The 19,223-nt window shown below is 35.9% G+C and overlaps 1 protein-coding gene across 4 annotated transcripts in view; it reads left to right on the top strand.

Annotated features, from left to right (window-relative positions):
- The window catches only part of LOC138709257 (organic cation transporter protein-like), a 320,694-nt gene that overhangs the window by 197,736 nt on the left and 103,735 nt on the right, over positions 1 to 19,223 (top strand). Inside the window, exon 1 of one of the 4 annotated variants that reach the window (XM_069839909.1) lies at positions 3,363 to 3,384. The exons of the other annotated variants lie outside the window; for them this stretch is intronic. The gene's annotated coding sequence lies outside the window, so the exon portion shown is untranslated. Of the gene's footprint in view, positions 1 to 3,362; positions 3,385 to 19,223 lie in introns of those variants that run through there. 4 annotated transcript variants of the gene reach the window in all.

Below are 19,223 nucleotides of genomic sequence, written 5' to 3'. Positions count from 1 at the left end.
CATGTCCTGTGAACAGTTCCATAGTTATTTGGTATAAGATATAAGTTTGTCTGTTCAGGCTCTTGTGCACAAAGTGAGCTCCACCGATAAGTAGGGTACAGCTGTAATACTGATCCAGCAACTAGTGAGAAAAATTAGTAAGGTGAGCCATTGTTTTTATCTTTAATTTTTTTCATACCAATTTTTAAAAAGTCCTCCTTTTTTCAGCAATGTCCTCTTATTTTAGATTCCATGTCCTCCTATAGAATTTCTTCTCATGGTAACCCTACATGAAAGAGATGTTCCAATACAGATCTTTGACCTGCTTGGCCAATAAAATTGCAGCCTAGACGTGAACGTTGAGTTATTTTAATGTAATAATAGCTTTTCTCGTTTGTACAAATACGAGTACAACTCTGTAATTAATTATACAATGGTAATAGTGCCAAGAAAATTTCCCATGAAATAAAAAAAATCAAATATAACTCTGCTTATTAATCAACTACAGTAAAAACATAAAGGTTTATTAACACGTATGGTGGCTTCAAAATTTGAAGGTACTTTTGCAATATTTTCTCTCTTAACATTGTCCCCTGCGGTGGCTGAGTGATCAGACCTTCGCCCTATCACGCAGGCGGTCCGGGTTTGAGTCTCGATCAAGCCTAAGATTTTTCATTGAAAAATCAATAATGACACTTATGCCGAACAAGGTCGCAGTTGGGATTTTCCTTGAGGTCTCTCGTTTCCTCATATTAGGCATCTATATCATTCCGTCAACATTTCTCCATTTTGTCATCATTCCATATCATTCCCCGAACGCCGGCTGGCGACGCACGGAGGGGGCTTGCCCGAAACCTGGGTACGCAGCAAACCTTGTATAGTCAACCGGTGTGGGTTTGGGAATGCGCCTAGCTTGATTAGAGCTATAGATCGGAAAAGGTTGCAGTGCTGGGTCATGGTGTCATTCCATTCACTTAACATTATTGGATAAATTGCGGTTATCACAGGTCCGCATGAAACTAAACAGTATCTCCATTGGTTACATAAGAAGCACCAAAAGGATTTCAAGGTCACTCTTTGATAGGCTATTTGCTGCTTGCATAGGATTTCAGTTTGGTATCCTGTTAGAGATGTCACGTAGGATAAATTCTTGCTGTCTGTTGAGAAACAAAATGTCTTAAGTTTCACTTCCCTGTGTTATTTTAGCAGATTTCTTTGGTCTCGCAACTTCAGGAGACGTTTTCTAACTTGTTTAAGTGAAGATGTATCAATTACGCGGTGATAACGAAATGGTATTTGGCTAAAAAAAATTAGCCCTAGGATTGGTCAAGGAAATGTGACTTTCCTTACAGATGAGAAAAACTCCGGAGAAAAAAAAATATCCAATTAGTCCAGGCGGGATTCGAATCCACGTCCCAGCACGAGTCTCGCTTGCTATCCTTATCCACGTCACTAGCCTCGGAGTGTACCGGCGTTCTCGCCCCCATACGAAGAAATTCCAAATACATATATTATCTTGTATTCCATTCCACAGACTGTGTTAAACCAAGTCATAGTAGTGTTAATTTTTTTTTTTTATCTAACGACGTGTACTTGAGTTTGCGTCATTCCCCAAGCGTCCCCATCTGAGCGACGAGACGCTCTGAAGCTGTAGTTGTCTTTGCCGCCATAGATTTTGCCCTCGGTGCATCGTGGGAGACTAAGTACACCGCATGATGATTAATAGAGTAATGGTGGAATGTCGGTAGGGGAACGGGAGTTCTTTGAGAAAACCTACTGTTGAACCTGACAGGAATGCGACGCGACCCTATAGTTCGCGATAGTGACACCTATTCGTAATACTAGTCTGCTACCACATGTCTAAAAATTGTGTTTTGTTCCTATCTCACAGAGGAAGCTATTGAGCAAGTCATGTCAGCATCACATTCAGGTGGGGTGTCACTGTTCTCACTACCCCTACTGCCATCACCGTTTTCAGTATTACTAATGTTATCACTACCACTGTCGTAAGCCCCCTTAAATTTATAATAATTAGGCTTGTAATGTTGGGAACCGATAGGGTGCGTTACAGTAACTTCAAGTTGACTATCCGTTCACCAGTCAGTACTCTAGCATGCATAAACAGTGTACCTGCCTAATACTCCGTTCGCCAATCGCTATCGTAGCATGCGTAAACAGTGTACCTGCTGAATAATAATGCCGAAGGTTAAAGGTTCTCAGGCGCATATTTTTGCAGCGGAATTTGGTGAGAGTTTTGAAGTGAATGACGGGAATACTATATGTAAATTATGCAATACAAATATACGAGATTACAGGCGATATGTAGCACAAAAAAATAAAGGGGGAAACTCAAACCCCCCGAATAATTCTATGATAGTTATTCTGCACATAACGAAAGGTACGTAAAATATATCTTTGTGATGCAATGTAGCGTATGTTTACTTTTAGACCTGTCCAGATTTGTTTATGTGCATCTTGTTATTCGTGTAATCGATCGCAGAACCAAGTCAATGTCCTCGTACTAGTTCACGTCCCCTGCCTATGTACCATACTGCAGTCAACTTCTATAATCGGTCCCCAACATTACAAGCCTAATAATTTTATTAATCATATCCTGTATGATTGGAGTCCATGTTCTTCACATTACCCTATTGTTTTTCCATGTTTTCAATGTGTCAATAGAATTTTTCTCAGTTCGTGTGGACACTTACTCATTTTGCCAACATTTTCGAAATATCATATTGCTATTCACCCGTCTATATAAAAAACTGATTGTCTCTTGCTCCGGAATCCATTTGCACCAGATATATCGATTTCCAGTCTACGATGGGTGAAATTATTTTCACGTCTTGTAATATTGAACACGTGCAATGATAATACACAAACCTCAGTACGTTATCTGTTGTTATTGATTCCCCGCTTCCTAACCCCTTAAGTTCCAAGATTGGAGTCTTCAACGATACACAGTTTTTGTCCATCACAAATTTCACTTGGACCCGCCGGGATTTGAATTCAGATTACCAGCGTGGAAAGCCGACGCTCCAGCTTTTCGGCGGCTAATGTTACGCATATGTAGATAGAGTTCAGATAACGTTTAACATTAACACAACAAAAAAAGTGTTTACAGTATCGCGACTGCTCACAGTTGCATTTAATACGGTTGTCAGGATGTCAAATTCACCCCTATAAAGCGAAGACAAAGTACGGAGGGGGCAGACAGAGTAGGGCGCTGAGTTACCGACGCCGTGGCGGCGACCACGCTCACGCGAGAAGATTGACCACCACCACTACCACTACCACGCTGTATTGATCACAACAGCTTTTGTAAGAATGGCTCAGTTCCTCGTGCGACGCCAGCCAGCCTGTGCCAGCAGAGTCGACCGCAGGGAAGTCGCTACTCAGCATGTAAATACGAGTAAACTGTTAAAAACTTCAAATTCTGCTGTAAAATGCTTCATATTACACTTAAAAGCTATAATATTTAAGTTACACATAGTTGACATGTAATTCGTGTTATCTTGTTCATGATTTTGAGCTTAGAACAGAAACTGCTTTAACTCTGTTAGAATTTGTTCTTTAAATTTGAATACGCAACTCGACTTGGTTAATTGCAATGTGTTTATTGTTATCCTAGATACTGAAATGAACTGTGAATGTGATTCGTATTGTTTTCTACAATTAAGAATGTCGATAAAACAAAAGTTACATTAGCTTTAGTTATAATACTTAATTCTTGAAAACTGATGTGATGAAATGCATTAAACTAAAAATTGCTTTCATATTACCGGATCATTGTCAGTCAGGCCATATTGAAATTTTACAAATTGCCATTTAACTCCGTTAGAAGTTTATTATTGTTAAGTACAAATCTGTGACTCAATCTGACCACGTTTAAAGATTTACAATTGCGTTGAAATTATTGACACTAGAGCCTGCTTTTACGTGATTCATTTTTATCTATTCCAGATATTAATTTACCATAGAACATAATGCTACTAAATTGCGCAGAATTCGTTTATAATTGAGACCTAAGTTAGTGATTTCGCACTGAACCTAAAGTTGTAAGTAGACGAACATTCCTAATCAAGCAATTCTCACATTTGATTTGCGGTATTTAGTTCAGAGTTTTGCATTTAAAAGAATAGAAATTACAAGTATGTTTATGTGATGTCTGATTATTCTATATAAAACTTTCAGGTTACATTAATCATTGTTAAAGCCATACAGCTGTTGACATTGGATTTGGGGGGAGTGGGGCGAGAGAAATAGAGTACACATATTTACCCTTGGTATTATTCTCCAAAACAAACGAGACACATGTGCAGGACTGCTCCACGTGAATCATTGTTACACAGCTGAGACAAAATGTTATATTCTATTTGTGACAGAAATTCGGGTTTTTATATTATAAAGGAAAAATATATCGTGTTTAGTTTAATTGTAAGTTATGAGATGAGTGTTAAATATGAATTTATTAAGCTGCACAATATCCCTATGTTACGCTTTAGACTGCACTGTTGATTTTTCATTTGTTTGTTTGTTTTATTTTTATATAAACAGCGGTTACCACGGAGGTTTTGAGGTTAGCGGTAAATTTACGAGCAACATTATTTAATTTATCTAGGAGAAACCTGAAAACTTTTAGGAACCATTTCTCGAAAAAAATAATGAAACCATAAAATATAAATACCGGTATTACTCTGTCGTACAGTTACAATTAGATAATATGATTGTTGTTACTTGACCTACCTTATCACTTTTATTTGTTGAAATAGAGCATGTTAATAAAATAGTAACTGAACTTTAAAAAAAAAAAAAAAAGATGAATTATAAATGGAATACAAATTTTCAAAATTAAATTTAGAATTGTTGTAAAGAAAATCCACTTTTGTCAACTAACATATTCTACTCCGCACAGATTCTTACAACCTTTCAGTAGTAACTACACTCCTTTTCATGCGATTTGTATTAGTTCATGAAGTTCGCGGCTTTTTAACCGCCCAGAACAACACGAGCTATTCTCGCGTAAGCAGTGTTGCGTAATGTTAAAACTTTGTCGCCGTTAGTTATGGTATTATCGCCGCGCTCTCATAGTTCACATTCGGCAGGTCTTTGAGCGGCCTCGTGATCACTTGCCTCAATTTCAATATTGCAACCAATAAGCTGCTTCCATTATTAAATGACACCTACTTGTCTAATCCACGTGGACTAAAACCGAGGTTGCAATGTCTTGTGCCGAGGACGAACATTAAGATATGTGATTAAAAATTATTATTAAGAGTTAAGAATGTCAACGTACTCGTATATGAAATAATAATAATAATAATAAGTCATTTAACAATATAACAAACTACTGCTTATTCTTATCGAGGAAGTAGACGTAACAACGTGACGCTTAGAGTGAAACCTACAGAGCAACAATCGGTCGGCAAAATTATGTTTTGAAACCACACCGCACGTTATTGTATGATGCCGACATGTTGTTAACCATGAGAGCGCGGCGATAATAAGTTAAATATTACATGCGCCCAAACAGAATATTGTAGCCACGGAGAAGTTGAGTATGAACTAAGTCGCGTGAGAAGTATTATAGGAGGCGATAATAACAGAGATAATTACATGTAAATATTTAAAAAAAATTACTGTTCTACAGTTCTACACTATGGCGCTTCACTTCAAGAATGGTCGGAAGTTTTTCATGATTGTTCCCCCCCCCCCCCAGAGACGGAATTGTCAAAAGGGACGAATTTAGCATCGACAGGAAAAAGTTTAGCTAAGATAAATTATCATATAGGCCTACGAAACTGTTCATACTTTTATTTGCAAATTTTCGAAATTTAAAATGGCCGTGATTTCAGAGTAGGACACACATTGCGGAGATCAAGGAAGTGTGATCTCATTGTCTAAGGATTTACCATCCCTCATAAACGGTTTTGTTACACGTGGGTGAGAATCACTGAAGCATCATCTTAGATTTAGAATATATTGAAAGTAAAAAATATCAATATATAGCCTACTTCTGATATATTTCAACACTTGCACAACTTTTATATGGCAGTTTTCGTAAATACAAGAATATTAAAAAAAAAATTATAATGTAGGATGGGTATTTTACATAAATTTGTGAAACTTGATTATACGTATTTACTTACGTCGCGCTGTTTATAAATAATAAAATCAAATGTCATGCTTTTGAGATAATGTGTAATCCAAGGTACGAATGTTTGTATTCTAATTTAGATGTTTACTAAATTATTTAATTTATAGTATGTTACCTACATTGGTCCTTACATTTCAATAAATACAGAGAGATCCGTTTGGGAAGACATGACCAAATGGGAGATAATTGGGGGTCCCATGAAAGGCGGGTGCAACATTTCTTGTAAACCGAAACTGTTCTTACAGGACTATGACATGATACGACGATGATTTTATTCTTCACACTTCTTTAATCACATTAGCAATTTGATTTATTATAATTTACGGCATTGTTACTACGTAGAAGACTGAGCATTTTAGTCCGAAGTGTGATATTTTTTATAAACCCACTATGAAAGTCTCGCGAATTATGAAAAGTTAATTTTGCCGTCATTACACCCTGCGACTAATTAATGTAATACAGGTTTACCATTGTATTCCGAAGTACAAAATTAACAATATTGTTGGCGGAATTATGGAGACAAACCTGTGTCTCGGAATCGCACTTACCGGAAAATAACTCCTCTACCTCTCCTAACCCATATCTCTCTCTCTCTCTCTTCTAACTTCTCTTTTCTTTTCAGGCTCTTTCCTCTCACTCCCTCCTCTCTTCATCGCACTCTTCTCTCTTCCTCGCTTTCGTCTGTTTTTGCGGTTCTCTTCACTCTCTCTCTCACTCTCTCTCTCTCTCTCTCCCTCCCTCACTCTCTTCTCTCGCTCTCTTCCTCGCTATCTTCTCGCTCTTTTCACTCTTTTCATCCCTTCCTTCTCTCACCCTTCTCCTCGATCTCCTCTCTCTCCTCGCTCTCTTCTCCCTCTCCCTCGCCCTCTTCTCTCTCTCCCCCCTCGCTCTCTTTCTCCTCCTCGCTATCATCTCTCCTTTTCTTGCTCCTATCTCTCTTCCTCGCTCTCTCTCTCTCTCTTTAGGCTATCTTCTCTTCTTCTCTCTTGTACATCCTGACACTTCCAGAATAATTCCTCAAAAGATCGCGACATGTCCATAATGAGATAGTTTAAAGTTTTAAAATGGACGTTTGTGAATGCTAACCGACCTTCTACATCAGTGGTTCCCAACTGGTGTGTCGCGAAATTTTGGAATTGAAAAATACATTTTATGCCATCCAGAAAGTCTCTTTGCAACGCATTTTTTATTTACAACAAAGTCTTTGATATTATAGTTTTATTTTGAGACATACTTTACCAATGAAGTCCACACCTGTGGAGTAACGGGTAGCTCGTCTCGCCGCGAAACCAGGTGGCCCGGGTTCGATTCCCGGTCGGGGCAAGTTACCTGGTTGAGGTTTTTTCCGGGGTTTTCCCTCAACCCAATATGAGCAAATGCTGGGTAACTTTCGGTGCTGGACCCCGGACTCATTTCACCGTCATTATCACCTTCATCTCATTCAGACGCTAAATAGCCTCAGATGTTGATAAAGCGTCGTAAAATAACCTAATAAAATAAATTTACCAATGAAACAATGCTGTTTAATTTTTCCTGCCTGGCAATAATTCGAATGAAAGTGAACACCTGAAACAATGGTTAATAATTCGTTTACTCTTCCCACTTAGTAATAAACAACGATTAGACTCGTCAGAACTAGAGATGGGAAAAGTTGTTATTTTCTCGTAACAGTTCCAACTTTTCCAGTTCCATGAAAATACTAGGTTCCAAATAACAGTTCCAAAATAACAGTACCACCATATATTATATAGCCTACGCCGAAGTTCGCTCCACAGCATCGGATCGAATCCCTCCTCCAGTGTTTTTCCCTTTGTGGCCTAACTCCATGTTGTTACCATAACAGATAAATTCTGTAGGATCAGAAATTAACTTTTACATTATATATATATAGTCCAGAAGTCATACTGACATTGACACCACGAAACCAGTTACGTTATATTTATGCACGACGCCAGTTCAGGATTAAAAGTTGGTATTGATTTTGTCCCTGAAAATTGTTAAAAGTAACCAGATCTAGTGACAAAGTCGCTAAATTAATAACACAGCAGCAACGGTTGTCAACGTCTTTGGTTGTCATATTGTAGTTCCATACACGGCCAACTTGATGCTAGCTTCGCTTCAGCTTTGAAAGCGAAGAGAGCATCAAGTCGGCCGTGTTCCATAACATCGAGTATATTGTAACATGTAACAGCAAGTATTTTGTATAACAGGTACAGTACTACTAGTATGTAATGTAACAGTGATGGTTTGGAACAGGCCTGACTCATAATGTAGTTCCATAACAGCGAGTATTTTTTGTAACAGCGAGTTATTTTTTGTAACAGCAAGTATTTTTTGTAACAGGAGTATTTAATGTAACAGTGGAAGAGCCACGTACTACTAGTACGTAACGTAACAGTGGTATTTAGGAACATGTACGGACGCTAAATGATCACAGACTTCCCTGTATGGCATGTGATGCAGTACGATGTCATAATGAGTCGAAGATGTGAATTCCTGGAAATGAAATCTTTTCTAATGCTAAATTGAATTCGTAGATCAGGTTTGTTCGAAGCAGGAAATGTAATGTAATTTTAAATTATTTGTAAATTGGTCACGAAATCGAAATGGATCCCAGTGGTAAATAAAACCTAACCTATTCTTCCTCTTCCGCTGAAGGTCACAGTAGTGTTCAATTTCTCCAAAAATGCGTAAATAAAAGCTATAATCATTTCGGCCGTGCTAAAATTCATATTAATAATGTACCGTCATGAAGAATAATTATCTCATTGTAATGAAATATGAAAATTTACCGTTGTACTTTTTTTTTAAACAAAAGAACTTCAATAATAGTCATGTTTCAACAGATTTTAATTTAATTTCAAGAATTGGTAATGAAACTAAAACTGTAAAATATTTGGAAATAAAACATAACCTATATATTTTCATCTCCCTTGATAAAATTCACAATGTAGTTACTATAATACAGGCATTATATTATTTGATAGAATCCTATACTTAATTAACATAAGTTCCAAGATAATGTGTACATTTTTTGAAGACTATCTTCGTATCTTTACTATTTATCTTTTCCTTCAGTTTCCAACATTTTTTTCAGTACGACGAAAGGATTCGCAATTCTGCTTCCAAACAGTGACGCCAACTTATATGGGCTCGTGGAAGCCGAGCCCACCCAATAATTTATCGTGTTGTGACACGTTGTGAGATTTATTTAACTTAAGGCTCGTCAAATGTTTGAGCCCACGCACTGTTTTCCAAAAGTTGGCGTCACTGCTTTGAATAGTACCAAACATGTTCCGTTCTGTGGAACAGGCGTTGTCATAATGTAGTTCCGAAGTGAAACGAGTATTTGTAACCGCAAGTATTTCGTACTAGCTCAGAGCAACACTGTTATTTTGGAACATAGTGTTCCAAGGTGCTGTTACTTTTTGGAACAGTTCCAAACAAGGAACGGTTCCAAAATAACTGTTACGTTATTTTTTCCCCACCTCTAGTCAGAACATATCGGTCAGCTTCAGTATATAGGCTACATGTGAGCGGGTGGTAGTGCGACTAAGCTATTTTATCAAAAGTGAATACAGTGATGAAACTTGCAGTGTGGTTTTACGTGGCGTGGAGATGAATATAAACAAAATTCCGAGTGTCTTATATTCGGAAATGTTTTTCAAATCAGTCGATTATGCCGAATAAACTAAAAAGACATTTATAACTGCCGTTTTCAACGTCATACTTGTGTGAATCAGCATTGTCTACCATAAAAAATAGTGAAATCTAAACGAAGGAACAGACTGCTGCATCTTGAAGATGATTTACGTGTTGGCTTATCAATCACGTGTAGATGAACTCTGTGCAATTCACAAAGCGCAGACTTTACATTATTTCATATAGGCGAGTTTTCAAAAACGATAATGAAGCACTATTTTTATTATTAATAAAAACAAATGTGTGTTGCGATATCGTGGGCGTTCAGTAATGTGTGTCGTCATCAAAAAAGGTGGGAACCACTGTTCTACACATTCGGTGGAGTATATTTGTTAATGAATGTCCAACAGAACAAAAAAATAGAATAGTAATTCAAAACGTGATCTCTGTTAATGATCCGAATAGTCGCTCGCTGTTCAGGCGATCCAGTTTCGATCTCCATTCTAATCATGATGGAATTTATGGTGTAAAAGGAATTTTTCTCAGGGGTATTCCCGTTTCCCTTTCTTCGTTTAACCGACACACTACCGCTCCGCTTCGCTAACCTATCACCTGCCGTAGTTAAAAATAGGCTGGGCTCAAGTCTTTAGAGTAGCAGACCTACGGATCTTCCGTATTAATATACAATTCATGCTTTTGAATTTATCGGATATTCGTCTATCAGGGCTGAGGTAGGACGACTCACCTGTCAGCATCGGATTCACAAATGCCACCTAGACCACATGTTCGATTGGAACAATAATCGCATATAGGACTCTCACGCTGTAAAACTACTCTAAATTTCAGATTAGAACGATGAGAAAGTAAAAATACTTGATGCAAAATTTGTTTAGTATGTTAATTAGGTCTAACTATAGATATTTTAAAGTCAGAAAAGATCCTTTAAATTAAACTAGGCTTCGAGGGACTGATTCAATGCAGACTATCATGTTTTTTAGTAGGTTATTTTACGACGCTTTATCAACATCTTAGGTTAGACTATCATGTTAATGTTAATTAATGTAATACAGTGACACGTTTTTATCTTCCAAAATTATCTTGAGTCTTATCACGTAATCATGTCCTTATTTTATTCCTATGCAGTGCTGGTTCCGAAAGTGTAAACTAGAGGGATATGCATACTTCATTGTAACATTAGAATCCAGGGCACGTATTGAAAAGTATTTCCTGGCAGAAGACATTCGCCAACAACAAACGTTTGTATTAATTACAGTTCTCTTGACCGTAGTGTATGCGTGTGAATAGTAATTTTCTTAATAATACTTTCATTACAGCACAGATAATATGATTATGTTTTACTTCTCTTAATATAGTAACAAAAGTTAGATTAGATAATATTTTACACTCAACTGCAATAAAACTTTCCAGATGATTATTAATTACCAGGGAAAGGATTTATATGTAAATACATATTTACTTATAAAGCTAATATAATTTATATTTTGCATTATCTTTATGTTTCACAATGTGTAGGGTTGAAAAATCCTACTTTTATTTTCCATATTTTTCCATATTTTAGAGTTTAGTACATATTTTCGTTAATTTCCATATATTTTCCATATTTCATATAAAACAGTCCATATTATATTAGGTTTAACAATAAAACAAAACAAAATTCCATTAACTTTTAAAAATACATTTCAACAATAGAGATTTAAACACATGTTCAGTAATCCCTTTAACATCAGAGTTATTTGAAAATTAGCAGTCCTATCAACAATGGGAAAGTAAGTTACAAAACTGTATTAATTTAATTTAAAATTTTTAACAGACTTCAGTTGTGCAGCTCAACAGTTAAATGCCAGTCAGAGTACACATAGGTTCAGTTTTGTAAATCATACTATAAAGACGGTAAATATGCCAAAAGTACGTCATTCAGTCAATTTAAAATCAAAACTAACAAGTTACATTTCAGAATTTAAAGAAGATGGTTTATCAACTGACAATAAAATATTATTTTGTAATTTGTGTCAGTGTGCAGTATCATCTACACAAAAGTTCCTGGTGCAACAACACATTACAACTAGTAAACATCAGGCCAACAAACAACTAAATTCCAAGCAGAGACAATTGTTTTTAACACAACCAACAACATCGAATGTAAGATCTGAGTTTAACATCGACCTGTGCCGTTCTCTCATCTCTGCTGATATTCCTCTCTACAAACTAAAGAATAAGGTCTTCAGGGAATTCCTTGAAAAATATACTCAACATACAATCCCGGATGAGTCAACACTTAGGAAGACGTATGCTCCATCCATCTACGATGAGACAATACAGAAGATAAGAGATGAAATTAAAGATAGTTCAATTTGGGTTTCCATTGATGAGACTCCCGACAAAGAAGGTAGACTTGTTGGTAATGTAGTTATCGGTTTGTTAAGTGAACAATATTCTGAACGAATTCTTTTACATTGTGATGTTCTAGAAAAGTGCAATAACAAAACTATAGTTAAACTGTTCAACAAAGCTATGGGTATCCTGTGGCCAAAGGGTATTATGTACGATAATGTGTTATTCTTTATTAGCGATGCTGCCCCTTATATGGTCAAAGCTGGACAAGCATTATCTGTTGTATATCCTAAATTGACTCATTTTACTTGTGTGGCGCATGCATTTCATCGTGTGGCAGAAGTGGTCAGAGACAATTTCCCTAAAGTAGATTTGTTGATTTCATCAGTGAAAAAAGTATTTCTCAAAGCTCCCAGTAGAGTTAACGTGTTGAAAGAAATGTACCCTGAAATTCCATTGCCACCAAAGCCAATTTTAACTAGATGGGGTACATGGCTAGAAGCAGTTGAATATTATGCCGAACATATAGACTCTATTAACAATGTTCTCCTTGCATTGGACTCTGAAGATGCAGTCTCAATTGATACTGCGAAAACAGTTACCTGTGACATAAGTGTGAAGAATGACTTAGCTCACATTCAGCATACATTTTCATGCATCATAAAAACGCTCAAAAGTCTCCAAAATAGGCACCTTTCACTATCTGAAAGTTTTGAAATTATAAATAGTACTGTGGAACAACTGAATCGTGGTAGAGGTAAAGTTGCAGATGCAGTAAGAGCTAAGGTGGACACTGTACTTTCAAAAAACCCTGGATATGAAGAACTACAAAAGGTTGTTGCTGTGATGAGTGGTGAATCAACAGTGAAGATTAACTTGGACTTATCCCCAGCAGACATTGTGAAATTGAATTATGTACCAGTTACTTCTTGTGACGTCGAACGCTCTTTTAGTCAGTATAAATCTATCCTCAGAGACAATAGAAGAAGATTCACTTTTCAGCACTTGAAAGAAATGTTTGTAACCTATTGCTATGGTAACAGACAATAAAAATTGTGTTTTGTTGAAACTACATTGGAAGATAAGGTACGTCCATTATATTTTTTGTTTAGTTTGATTAAAATGTACCAATATTTAACGTACATAGTCATTTTTTTATAATTTTAAGTCCATATTTAATTCCATATTTTGGTAAAAATCCATATTTAATTCCATATTTTGGTAAAAATAACTACATATATATTTACATATTTCATATATTTTTAGTCCATATAAATCCGTTCCCTGTTAATTACACTTTCAAATCATTAGAGAACAACTGTTGAAGACGCTGTCAGCGTATTGTTAAACTGAATAATCTAAGGGACGTTGGCCCTAGTATCATCTTGCTGTAGTAGCAATTACTGCTCCTATTGATAAAACGTAGTGAAAATGAAGCAATAGGATCGACAGCCAACTAAACTGTCATTGGATTCTCATTCTACTCGTCAACATTATGGGAGCACAAGCTACTATAGCCTTGGTATTCCTGAACTGACGCATGCGACGTGCGAGGTGCGAGGCCCGCCTCACACAAATCCGGACTACACGAGAGATAGTGAGCGGTTTCTATGACTGCGAGGTGCGCAGACCACATAGTAAGCCTCTCTGTCTACGACTGAAGTGTTAGAAATAACTCGTTGTTCATACTCTTCTAAATATAGCTTGCTGCTGATAAAACAGTAAAAGCTATTTCTCACAACATTCTCCAAATGTTAAAGAACATGAATTCATATTCACCTATGCTCAACTTAACAAGTTGAAATTTTATTTTTGTCCACCTAGATTTGGAAAATTGCACACTATGCGTCGTCGCAAAGCATCGACAGAAGCGATGGATGATCTTCACATTCTCATTATACTGTACTGCTGCAAATAATCCATTTCAAAATTTTCTCGAAAATAGTTTTTCAACATCATGTCCAAAATTGGTTTTGGGCATTCTGTCTGTCTGTCGCTGATTCTCTTAAACTACTAGGTGGGGCAAATGTTTGATAAGGAATAAAACTTTAACTGACAGTTCATTATTATCCATACAACATTATTAATTAAAACAATTAAAAGGATTTTTATTAGACATGATCCCTTCAATTGAGCAAATTGGATTATAATGTAAGAATAGCAATCCACTCTCGTAGTAAATCACTTCTTAAGGATTTATATGAGGAGGTTTTACTCCTGGAAATCTGTCAAAATATTTAATGTAAAGTCTCATGTTAGGAGCAGTAATTAATAGAGTGGTTTGCGGGTGTAGTAATTTAATAGAGATACAGTGTTGTAAACATAATAAACTGTTAATATGTAACTTACATTAGTAAATAGTTTCATAAAGCATTCCATCATCACCACTTGAATCATCAGGTTACTTTTCAGATTTAATATTAAAATAACAGATATTTTCATGGAAGTCTAACAGTATTGCAATATATTAATTTTATTGTGTGTTGCTTTTTTTTTTCATAAAAACTTTGTTTTCCTAAATATACTATTTAAAATCCTAAAAAGTCCTAAAACGTGGCTTCAAAACGTCTAATTTTTAGTTTTTTGAAACCTAAAAATCCTAGGCTTAGCTATTAGGGTTCAATATCCTAGAAACGGAAAAACGACGTAACGTACTTTAAGTTGTTATTCCACGAAACACCTCAGTCACCTCACGGAACACGCATCAGAACCATCAGTTGTAGCTTACATAAGTTAACGTAGTGCAGGGAAGTAGTCTTCGTTCCCTGTTGTTTCGGCAAGAGACGTAAATGTTTTGATTACCCACAATTCAGCCAAGTTATTGTTTGAGCAAGAATTACCGATATTAGTTTCATAAGTTGTCACTGGTCAATTAGTTTGTTAAATTTGATTTCTGCTGTTTTCTTGGGCACTTTTATCCTCTTATCGCGCCGTAGCCTGTCAGATTCCTAAAATGGAGTCGGAATCTTTGTCAGACACATTTTTTTTCTTTTTTTCTATTTAATTTTTTATTTGTATTGGCGTATAATGTCCTTAATACACTATTGGCAAAAGTTTATTTAATTACTATTGGTTTAGTTATTGAATTTTAACTCTAGACTCTTTTTTTCTGTGAATCAGAATTCACAACAATGAACAAAATTTCTCACATGTCTGCGCTAATTTCAGTTCTGAGTTGTATCACAGTCTAATATATACAATCACGAAGTTCGAGTTGTTGAAGGTACTAGGAACATTAGACTGTGCCGGTCTATTTTGCATTGTCTATGATGAGGCGACAGTAGCGATCCTAGTGATTAGCAACTATCTATGGATGCATATTCCCTATGTATTGAGCTTCGTGACTGTATATACTAGACTGTGGTTGTATTGAAACTATTCTTTATGAAACAACCACAGTATAGAGAAGAAACAACCTTCATTACGTGTGATGAAGGATGGGTGGAGAGGAGTACTTCGGTACATCGCATTAATATTCATTACGTGTGTTTTCTACAGTGATACGCCTAATTAATTTTTGTGTAATATAGTATTAATTGTATATACCGTGTGTTTTATAAGACGAAATGTGCCTCGAAATTGTATAAATCATCCAAACAATTTGTCATTTCTGTGGTGAGTTAAATTTTAAGGAACAGAGGCGATATACTCGTTGGCCTATTTATTGTTTCAGTTGAAATAGTATGAGTGGTATTTTGGATGCAAAATAAAGACATCAGGATATGCGGTGTGCTCCTCACATCTGTTGTGCCTCGGATAGCTAAAATGATCCCTCCCTAGTATGTCTTTTGCAGTTCCAATGATACAGTGGAAACTAAGAATAATTCAAGTCTGTTACTTTTGCTTCACTAATATATCTGAAATCATTGAAGGACAACATTAGCGGCTATACTGGTGCCTCACGGCCCATAGCTTCCTATACCTACTACACGACATAGGTTAACTTTGCCTTAAGTAAATTAAAGTGCCGAGGCCCGAAATAACCCACTCGATAACTTAAAAACCCTACACTGCGTAATATTTGGTAAATAGATTTGAATTAAGCATGAAAAAGTGTGAGAAGGAATCATGAATTATTCGTCTATTTTAGTAGATAGAAAGTTTAATCAGCATAGATTTTATTTGCGTAATAGAAATAATTTAATTAAATGTCTAAAATGTTTTAGGCGTAACAGATCAACTATTGATCAGATATTTCGCTATACTGGGGAATTCCCACGGTATCTTTGAACCGTGCCGTTACGTTTAGCACCAAATTTAACTAAATACACAATCTCGCCAACATAAGAACACGACGTTGGTGTGTGGCGTCATTGGAGGGAGAAATTTGTTTCTTTTCTTTCTCTGCCTCATTCGTTCTGAACATTACTGAGAGATAGCGCCACTGTTAGCTACATGGTATATTTGCGCAAATATATTGCAAGTAGATTACGTGACTTATTACGTGACTTAGATGAGAGTCTCGAGACAAAACAGTTTTGCTATATATATATATATTTTTTTTTTATTAAATGTTAAGCACATGAACGCCATTTCGTAATTTCATTTAAGAAACAAGCCAAACGAATTATCTTTGCATCAAAAAACGGACCAAATTATCTTATTTTATAATTGTTTGAAACTTATTTAGTCGGTCATGGCCTTTATGACAGCTATTGTTTCGTAATATTGATAAACAATAATAGGCCTATAATGAAAGCGGTGAATAATTTCATGGAACCTAATTTTTTTTTTTTTTTTTTTTTTTTTTTTTCGTAAAAGGCTAGGTATTTTTCTCTAGGCCAGAAATAAAACGGCAACGCGGTCATAATTACGTACTTAACGCTTTGGCGAACATTAACCGCAAATTTACTTTCCGTCATTTGAATGATATTCCGTCAAACACGCCTTTTTCATGTTCATTTCCTTGTGACAGCCTACTTTAAGATCTTACTACATCTGCATTTCTTTCACTGCGTTCAAAACACCGCCGTTGTACTACATAAAACCTTGCACTTGAATAATGCAGTGAATTATTTAAGAATATAGTCGCGAATTTTACTACCACCATTTCGATTGTGTTTTGTTTGGCACGGCTCGGTACGGCCCGGTGACTAGTGGCCAGCGAGTAACGTCGACTATCGATATTGCTCTGCCGTGGGTATTATCCAGTTGTTCCAGATATTTTATATTCGACAGATAATGAAGAAAAAATGGGAGTATAAAGGTACAGTGCATTAGTTATTCATGGATTTCAAAAATACATATGACTCGGTTAAGAGATAATTTTTATATGATATTCTTATTGAATTTGGTATTCCCAAGAAACTAGTTCGATTAATTAAAATGTGTCTCAGTGAAACGTACAGCAGAGTCCGTATAGGTCAGTTTCTGTCACTGTGGGCTAAAGCAAGGAGATGCACTATCACCTTTACTTTTTAACTTTGCTCTAGAGTATGGTATTAGGAAAGTCCAGGATAACAGAGAGGGTTTGGAATTGAATGGGTTAAATCAGCTGCTTGTCTATGCGGATGACGTGAATATCTTAGGAGAAAATCCACAAACTATTAGGGAAAATACGGGAATTTTACTTGAAGCAAGTAAAAAGATAGATTTGGAAGTAAATCCCCAAAAGACAAAGTATATGATTATGTCTCGTGACCGGAATATTGTACGAAATGAAAATATAAAAATTATAAATCTATCCTTTGAAGAGGTGGAAAAATTCAAATACCTGGGAGCAACAGTAACAAATATAAATGATACTCGGGAGGAAATTAAACACAGAATAAATATGGGAAATCCCTGTTTTTATTCGGTTGAGAAGCTTTTATCATCCAGTTTGCTGTAAAAAAATCTGAAAGTTAGAACTTATAAAACAGTTAAATTACCGGTTGTTCTTTATGGTTATGAAACTTGAACTCTCACTTTGAGAGAGGAACTTAGGTTAAGGGTGTTTGAAAATAAGGTGCTTAGAAAAATATTTGGGGCTAAGAGGGATGAAGTTACAGGAGAATAGAGAAAGTTACACAACACAGAATTGCACGCATTGTATTCTTTACCTGACATAATTAGGAACATTAAATCCAGACGTTTGAGATGGGCAGGGCATATACCACGTATGGGCGAATCCAGAAATGCATATAGTGTGTTAGTTGGGATGCCAAAGGGAAGAAGACCTTTGGGAAGGCCTAGACGTAGATGGGAAGATAATATTAAAATGGATTTGAGGGAGGTGGGATATGATGATAAAGACTGGATTAATCTTGCTCAGGATAGGGACCAATGGCGAGCTTATGTGAGGGCGGCAGTGAACCTCCGGGTTCCTTAAAAGCCAGTAAGTAAATGTCTAAAACTTAACAAAAATTTTGGATTATAAAATAAGTTAAGCTAATTGTATGAACGAATTTGAAGTCACTGCGAAAAATTTACAAGATAAAAACATGATCTTTTTTTTTTTAATAGACAAAATGTTTAATTATAATAGATCTTAAAGTAATAGAAATACTCTAATTATATTTTTGAAAGTCACAATTACTCAAAATCCTTGGGTGATAACAGATTCGAAATCAGGCGAAAAAAACTACAAGAATCAAACATTCTTTCTCTTTTAACAGACTAAAGGTTAAATTTTGTTGACCAGTGTACTGAAGAGAAGAGAGCATTTTCGGTCCTATTCATGTTTTGATTTATTTACGTTAATATTATTTTGCAAAACCCGAATCAGAATTGATAACAAATATATGAATAGAGAACAATATTACAGTAATGCAGTTTTATGAGTACAAAACATAATTATATGCAACATTTTTGTAAATTAGATTAAGAGTTCATACAAAATTCTACACTATCCGCCGAACCATTCTCCACACTAAACGCTAAGCCGTGTGCTTGTTTTATTGCATCGGACAGAAATGTAACCAACAATGAAACGGTAGTTAGTGATGGACTGTCAACATGTGACACCGTATCTATAACAAGTAAATATTTTATTACAATTTCTCTTTCATATTTCACAAGAAACCTCCTTGCGGAGAAAGCATTGTTAGGGCAATTGCTTAAGTTTAGACAAAATAAACATATCGTTTTGCGGCTAATACGTCGTTTGGAA

The sequence above is a fragment of the Periplaneta americana genome, chromosome 11 (genome assembly GCF_040183065.1).
Source record: "Periplaneta americana isolate PAMFEO1 chromosome 11, P.americana_PAMFEO1_priV1, whole genome shotgun sequence".
Lineage (NCBI taxonomy): Eukaryota > Metazoa > Arthropoda > Insecta > Blattodea > Blattidae > Periplaneta > Periplaneta americana.
This window is presented reverse-complemented; position numbering and strand designations above follow the sequence as displayed.